Genomic DNA, 8,405 nt, shown 5'->3' on the forward strand with positions numbered 1-8,405 from the left:
TTTTGTTATTTTTGTTGATTATTTGAAATTCTTCCTTGTGCCTCATATGTTCGTAATCATGCTTAATATGAGTTATTAATATTTTTAGCTAAAATTACAACATTGAAACGTGTATTAAAAACATTTTTGTCAAAAGCAAAAAAAAGTCATTGTGAGAAAAATAATACGAACCTCGGCCAAGCTAACATAAATCCTGTAATAAAATGAGAGAAAATATAAACATGGTCCCATTGTTTGCATAATTTTGATAGATGGAAGTAATTCCATATTAAACGCGTAGATCTGATAAAACTAAAATCATAAATTCAATCAAAGATTTGACGAAGCAATTTTTTTAATTGTGTTATTACAATATTAATAAATCAAAGATTGAAGTAATCTGTGCAAAAATCGGATAAATATATATTTTTATAAAACGATATAATAGCAAAAGAATAAAATATACAATCTAGAAAATATTATCAAATAATTAAATAAACAAATAGAAATAAGAAATTGATTTTTAATATATACATTTATAAAATTAATTTTTGTATAAAAAAAATCTCTGCCCTAAAATTTAATTTTATTGTCAGATTGTATCTTAATATATTTGTTGATGTATAAAATAACACTAATTGATTAATAAACACGCACACACACACACATTTTTTATTTAAAACTTTTATTATTTCATACAAGTCAATTATAATTATATATTATCAATTATATATTGTTAAGTAATAGAAAATTACTAATTTAATGAAAAAAGATAAATTTACCTGATGCGCAATTAATGGTAATAAATAAATAATTAACGAACAAAGTAAGGACAGTTGTCCATTAGGATTTTGATCAGGAAAAATTCGTATCAGAAATCTAACGAATTTGTTAGAGAAAAAAAAGTGTTGTTGAAAGTATGTCAGACCTCTTAGAGACATGGTCAAGTATCTAACAAGTACAACAAAGAAGTGGAACAAATTTCATCCCCTCTTCTTCATTATGTATTCTAATTATCCTTCTATTACAGTTTGTAAAACGTATTGTAAATTATTCATACGAAAATAGTACGACAATGATTGCAATCTATCGATTGCAACGTTAAAATATTGCCACCCCTTTTGACAAATTATAGTTCGAATAATACAAAGAAAGGTAAAGTTGTTTTTTTTTTTTATAAGCGTGAATACACCTGGTATTTCCCAACAATTCAAAGAGGAAATAAAAAACTTATATTTTTCGATATGAAAAACATGCGCAGAAAGGGTTTATTGATTGCAATTCTTTCTCAGTTAACGTTCGACCATCATAAAGAACACTTGCTTGATAAAAACCAATACTAGTCAAAGTAAATTTTTGTTAGAAAATTAGATTTAGAAAATGTTTTCGTAATTAAATAAAATAAACTTATCAACTTTTGGATTCATAAAAAGTACCTGTAATATATTTACAATACTAATATGCGATACAAGTAAGTACAATAATTTAATTAGTAATTAAAATAAAATTTTATAGTACGAACAAATATGTCACAGTATTTCTACTGTTACGCCTCGGTTTATAACAAACTGTAAAAAACCATAGCGAAGGAAAATGCTTTTTGCAATAACTGAAACAAATGTAAATTCTTATAAAATGTTAGAAATTTTCTAATAAATAATTTATAATACTTACATCAGAAAATATTTCGAGATTTGCAACAAATATACCACCTATCGAAAGTTCACAATGTTTCATGCTCCTCGTTAATACAAATAATAGTAATTTCTGAGTTTTTATCGAAAGATCGCAAAATGGAATATTGCATCTGAAAAAGGAAAAAAACAAGAACGAAATTATTTTGTTCATAAAAAATAGTTAGATAAAAAAACAATTTTATTTCACATTCAATTATATAATATATGATCTCACAATTCTTTTACAGTGTCATCGCTATGATTTATAAGCATTTGTCCAGTATAAAAAGTAACATATGTAATAAATAATGACGCTACCAAATGAATTACGCATTCAATTACTATCCTTAAATTATCAATGATGGAAGATATATTAAGTATCTACAATAGAAATATAAAATCATGAAAATAATTGTATATATTATTAAATAACAAATTTTTTTCATTAATACAGAAAGTTTTTAACATTATAAATCATAATAAACAGTTGTAATAATATTAATTCTTATTTTTTTTTTTTATTTTTTTTTTGTCAAAATTTTTTACTCACACGTAGAAAATCTAAAAGAAGATTTACCATTGAGATAAATACAATGATTAAGTAATTGGTTTTAGTTATTTTTTTATATATTTCAACGAACCTTAAAGAAAACAAACAAGAGATATTGATTATGGTAGAATATAAACAATTTAATAATACTTATGGTATTTTGTAATATATGTAAATATCTATTTTTATAAAAAGTCTCATTTAAATATTTCATTTTTCTATTTTTCTATTATATATATATCTTGTAAAATACGCGTAAAGAAAAATAATTTAAAAATATTTTCATAGTAAGTATGATTATTAAGGTAATAGTTAAAAATTAATAATCAAATCTAAATTGAAATCGAACAGATAAATAAAGATAAATAACAGAATTAATTTTTATTATTCTTTTAGTTTAAAAATAACAATTTTTCAAGTATAAAAAATTCCTTAAATAAATTGCACGTGCAATAAATATAATTAAAAGATTGAAACAAAATAAAAATAATAGAATAAAAAATGATATATGAGCTTAATCAATTATTATCTAATAAAAATACAATGCAAACAAACTTTGTGATTCTTGTATAAAATTGTATTATTCCGACCATCCAGTTCTTTTCATCAATGTATGTTCTATTAAGCCAAACTTTTTGTATATGTTTTTGATTATTCGCAAATGGTTCATGTATGTATAATCTACAACAGGTATAAAAATTCTAACTTATATTTACGAAATAATAAACGGTAAAATGCAATATTACAAATATCGTTGAAAAAATTTAATGCCATTGAAAAATAATAATTAAATAATATATATATATAAAATAAAAAATATAATTATATGCACAATAATATATAAAAAAACACCTACGTCAAGATCCGAAACTGACCACATATGTGTTGTATCATAACCCAAGAAAATGGACTAAAAACAACGATTAGTGATAATACCAGAAAGATCCCTATTATCTGGTAAATAAGCCAACTATAATATAAAAATCCTGAGTGTACAACATTGTTAACGGGTAATGGTAATATCAAATGACCATCATCCGTTGTTCCGAACATGTATAAGATTATGCTCAAAATACTTGGTGATATCATTACACCTCCAAATATAAAAGCAAAAGCTGCAACAATTATGTAATACCAATTATTTAATAACGTTTTATATTTTTAATCTTATGTTTATTTTTAATTCTACTTACCAACGATAATATAACTATAATATTTACTCTGATTAGTGTATTTTTCCATTATTTGAATTTCTTCATTATCAGTCACTAACTCGTAATCAATTTTTATGTGAGCCAATAATAGTTTAGCCTAAAAAAGAAAAAAAAAACAACGAAAAACACAAATTAAAAACTATCTTTGCGTTGGAAACATTTGTAAGAAAAAAAAAAACAAAATAAAAGAAGCGTTAATTTATAAACAATACAAACCGTATGAAGGCTCGCGTAAAGTTTGTAATAAACAATAAGAAAATACAAAACTGGCAACATTGATTGAATAACTTTGATAGAAGAGTCCACATTCACATATGACACGTAAATCTGATAATACTATTATAAAATCGTTAAATTTGCTTGTTTGTTTTTGTCCTTTTTTTTTTGTTTTCAAATTTAACCCACTACTTTTATTATTATTTGTTCTAAAAGTGTCTAATACATAGATGATAACTTAAATATAATATAACGTTTATTACTGAAATTTAAGAACCGTTTTATAATAAATTATAATTATTCATTGATTATTTTATAACTACACATTTTTCCATATTTTCTTCTTTTGCATAGAAATAAATAAAAAAGAAAAGAAGAGTAAGATCTAATAATATTCATTTTGATTTTTTACTAAGTAAGTCATAAATACTTTAAAAAATAATTACGAGACAAATTAAAATAATTTAATTTAAATTAAAGGTCCTCTTGATGAAAAAAAAAAAGAAAACCATGAAATAAAATGAAGTATGTTTTAATATTCGATACGATATCGTAAAATACTATATCCTAACAAGGAAAGAAAATAAAAAACAAATTACTTCAATATATTAAATGATAAACCAAAGCATTGACGAATCAAATGTCTATTCGTATATTTAGAAAATATTGAAAATACTATTTAAAATACAAATTTAATAAAATAATATTTGAACTGCAATAGTTATGTGTAGTATACAATCACTTGTTTATTAAAAAAACAATTTCTTTTACCTGATGCATTATGCATGGTATTAAATATATACATAACCCACAAAATATACACAAAACACTATAAGAGCTTTGATTAGGACTAATACGTAGAAAAAATTTAACTAATACATTTGAGAAATAAAAGTGTTGTTCGAAGTATGTCAGACCTTTTACAGACATCGTCGAGTATCTAACAAATACAACAGAGAAGTGGAACAAATTTCACCTTTCTACTTTATTACGTATTCTAATTACTCTCTATTACAATTCGTAAAACATATTGTAAATTATTTATATAAAAATAGAGTTTCATAATTATTGTCCAATCGATAGAAAGTAATGCTAAAAAAATGTTCTTCCCTCCCCTTTTGAAAAATTATACTTCGGATAAACTTCACCCAAAGTACACAGTGAAGTTTTTTATAAGCGTGAAAACAGGTGGTCGTTCTCACCAATTAAAAGAGGGGAGTTTTACCTTATATTTTTCGATATGAAAAACATGCGCAGAAAGGGTTTATTTATTGCAATTCTTTCTCAGTTAACGTTCGACCACCATAAAGGACACTTGCTTGATAAAAAACAGTACCATTTGTTCGAATAAGTGCAAATCTCTAACAATTTTATCGACAATTTAAAAAATCGTGCGGTTGTATATTTGTGAAAAATATAAAAAACAATTGATAAATAAAATATATGAAAATAATTTTTAACAAAAAATAAATAATGGAATAAAATTTCGATATAAGATGTATTATAATATGTTATAATATTTACAAGTTGGGTGTCCATATATAAAAATGTTTTATGTGTGTATGTTTTATTTTTATTGGGGAAAGAGACAAACAAAGTTTTTTGTTTTTTTTTTTTAGCTAAAATAAATAATTCTTTATAGATTATTTGTAATAATAAATTTGCGGAACGTAATAAAAGTAATACACGAGTGTTAGAAATAATTAATAAAAATAAATAAAATCAAATCAAAATCTCTCACGTGTAATGAAGATATCTTTTGTAGTAAAATGAAATAAAAATAAGTGCTAATAGTAGGATAATTAAAAAAGAAAACAAAAAAAAAGAAATACGATTAGAAGAACAACTAATGATATTTTTGATAAGCAATATTATTTAACTTTATACTATGAACGATCGTAAATCGTATATCTAAATACAAATAAGTGTTATATATTCTTTCCAGAAGAATTTAAATTTTTATAACATACATTAATCGGTGTAATATATATTTCCATCATCGTAAAATCCTTTAGGTTTATAACATGCTGTAATAAACCGTAGCAAATGAGAATGCTTTTTGTATTAACTAAAACAACAAAATTGTTTGAAACATCAGGAATATTTGTAAAAGTGATTAGAAGAAAAAAAATACTTATTTATGTTTGCTTACTCCAGCAAAAGTTTCATGGGATGCTACATATATACCACCAATTGAAATTTCAGATTGTATCATTGATCTCGTTAACAAGAATAATAACAATTTTTGTGTTTTTATAGAAAGCATGTAAAATGGAATCTGACGCCTAAAAAATAATATCTTTTTTTTTATTTCTTCTTATCGTCTAAACTATTTATGTAATTAATTTTCTATTTTTATATATAAAATCATATTCTAAATACTTTAGATTGAATATTAAAAAAATATTTATTTATTTATTTATTTATTTATATATTAATAAGATTTATAGCAAAAATCTTACATTTCTACGAAAGCATCATTGCTATGATCAATGACCAATTGTCCAACATAAAAGCTAATATAAATCGTAGAAATTGATCCAGCCATGTAAATGCAACAGTTAATTGTATCATTAGCACTTTGCAATACCGTTGATAATTGAAACATCTATAAAAGTAAAGAACATAATAATAATATAATAATTACAAAAAAAGAAAACAAAATTTGTGCATAATTTGAAAGATTTATTTAAACATACGCTATATATATAAAATCTATAGTTTTATTTTATTTATTATAGGTGAATTACTTACGTATAAGAAATTGAAAAAAACTAGTAGCATTGAAATTGAAACTGCAATTAGATAAGACATCTTGCAATAATCATTTATCAAATCAATGAGCCTTAAAAAAAAAAAATATCATTATATTAATAAATAAAAATAATATTATATTTTAATATTTTTCATTACCGATGCTAATGCAAAACGTAATAAGAAATATCGAAACGAATGAAATTTGAAAAAAAAAAATAATTTTATAAATTAAATACTTTTTTTATATTAAACTATATCTGATATTTATTAAATTTGTCAATTATAATAATATCAAACAAAAATATTTGACAAAACTTGTTAAGAGTGATAAATAAAAAAAACTAATATAATAGTAACAAATTAATTTAATTAAAAAATCATTTTCTACTAACTCGGTGACTCTGGTATAACATTGGATTAGGTCAATCATCCAATTCCATTCCTCCTCAATTGTGCCACTAGACCAATTATTTTCTATACGTCTGTGATCATTCTTAAACGGTTGTTGCATTTTCCATCTGAAATTAATAAATTATTATTATTAAAAAAAAGGATACAATTTTAAAAAATACTTTTTTATTTATTTTATATATTATATATTAAATATTAATGTAAAATAAACTTACATTATAACACTAAATTGACTGCATACGTGTTGTATCATTACCCAATACATTGAATAACATATACTACCAATTACTCCTACAATAAATAATGCTAACGTTTGATAAATAAGCAAACTATAATATGCCAATCCTTCGTTTAAAACATTATTAACAGGAAACGGTAATGTTAAATTAATATCGTCCCACGATCCAGACATATAGAGAAAAACATTTATTATACTTGGAAACGTTATTGAAATAATATAAAGATTTATGAGTACTGTAAAAATGGAAAAGAAAAAAAAAACAATTACGCAAATATAAATTATCGCAACGAATATATATATTGTGTTATTTTTAAAGTTAATTTATTTATTTTTCTTTTTTTTTTGTACATAAATTTTTGTTTGCTTACCAATTATAAGATAGACATACAATTTGCTTTGTTTCGTATACTGTTTCATAATATTTAATTCGTCCTCGTCGGCCAACAATTCGTAATCGAGTTTAAAATGGACGTATAATAATTTCATCTTAAAAATGACACACACATATTTTCTACGTAATTAAATAATTTCTTTGTTTGATTTCATTTTTTTTTTTTATTTATTTCTTTTATATATATTTTTTGTTCTAATATGAAAGTTAAAAGATAAAGTAATGTTCAAGATAAAATAATACGAACTGTTAGTAAACCAAAGTAAACGTTAAAATAACAATAGACGACAAATAATCCGGGTATCATTGTTTCCAAAATTTTTACAGCCGATTGCAGATCGTAGTTCGACGTGAAAAGTTGATAAAACTGTAATAATTGTTACAAATGCATTTCGAAAAAATAAAGTTAAAAGTAAAAAGGAATTAAAAAAAAATTGATAAAATAAAAAAACAAACTATAATAAATCCCGTGTTTTACTCATCGATTGTGGATACCGTTTACCTGCTGTAATATCATTGGTGATACGCAAACAGTTACCGTACAAAGTAAAAACAATTGTTCATTTGAGCTTTGATTTGGACGAATACGTATTAGAAATTTTAATAAACGATTTGAAAGAAGAAAATGTTGATTAAAGTATGCCAGACCACTCGAGGACATTGTGTGAGCAATGTTTCGAATAAACTGCTACGATAGGAGGAAACAAATTTTTACGATTTAACTTCATTGCGTATTCTAATTGGCCCATTTATTACAGCTACATTTAAAGGTTTTTTTTTTATAAAAAATTCATACAAAAATACTAACACGAATGGATATATAGAACGTAACGTTCAAGTATTATTATTTCCCCTTATCGATAATTGATATTAAATACACGAGGAGATGTGTACAAGTTTTTGTAAAAAGTATGAAAACAGGTGTTCATTCCCAACCAATTAAAAAGGGGGTGTTTTATCTTAGAATTTT

The 8,405-nt window shown here is 23.3% G+C and overlaps 1 long non-coding RNA gene across 1 annotated transcript; it reads left to right on the forward strand.

Moving 5' to 3' along the window:
• The first annotated feature begins 745 nt into the window (after positions 1-745).
• Positions 746-1,981, forward strand: LOC122513843. Its single transcript, XR_006302901.1, has 2 exons — positions 746-1,450; positions 1,904-1,981. It is a non-coding gene; the product is annotated as an uncharacterized LOC122513843 (long non-coding RNA).
• The last annotated feature ends 6,424 nt before the right edge of the window (positions 1,982-8,405 follow it).

Source organism: Polistes fuscatus, unplaced genomic scaffold (genome assembly GCF_010416935.1).
Source record: "Polistes fuscatus isolate 324 unplaced genomic scaffold, CU_Pfus_HIC Scaffold13, whole genome shotgun sequence".
Lineage (NCBI taxonomy): Eukaryota > Metazoa > Arthropoda > Insecta > Hymenoptera > Vespidae > Polistes > Polistes fuscatus.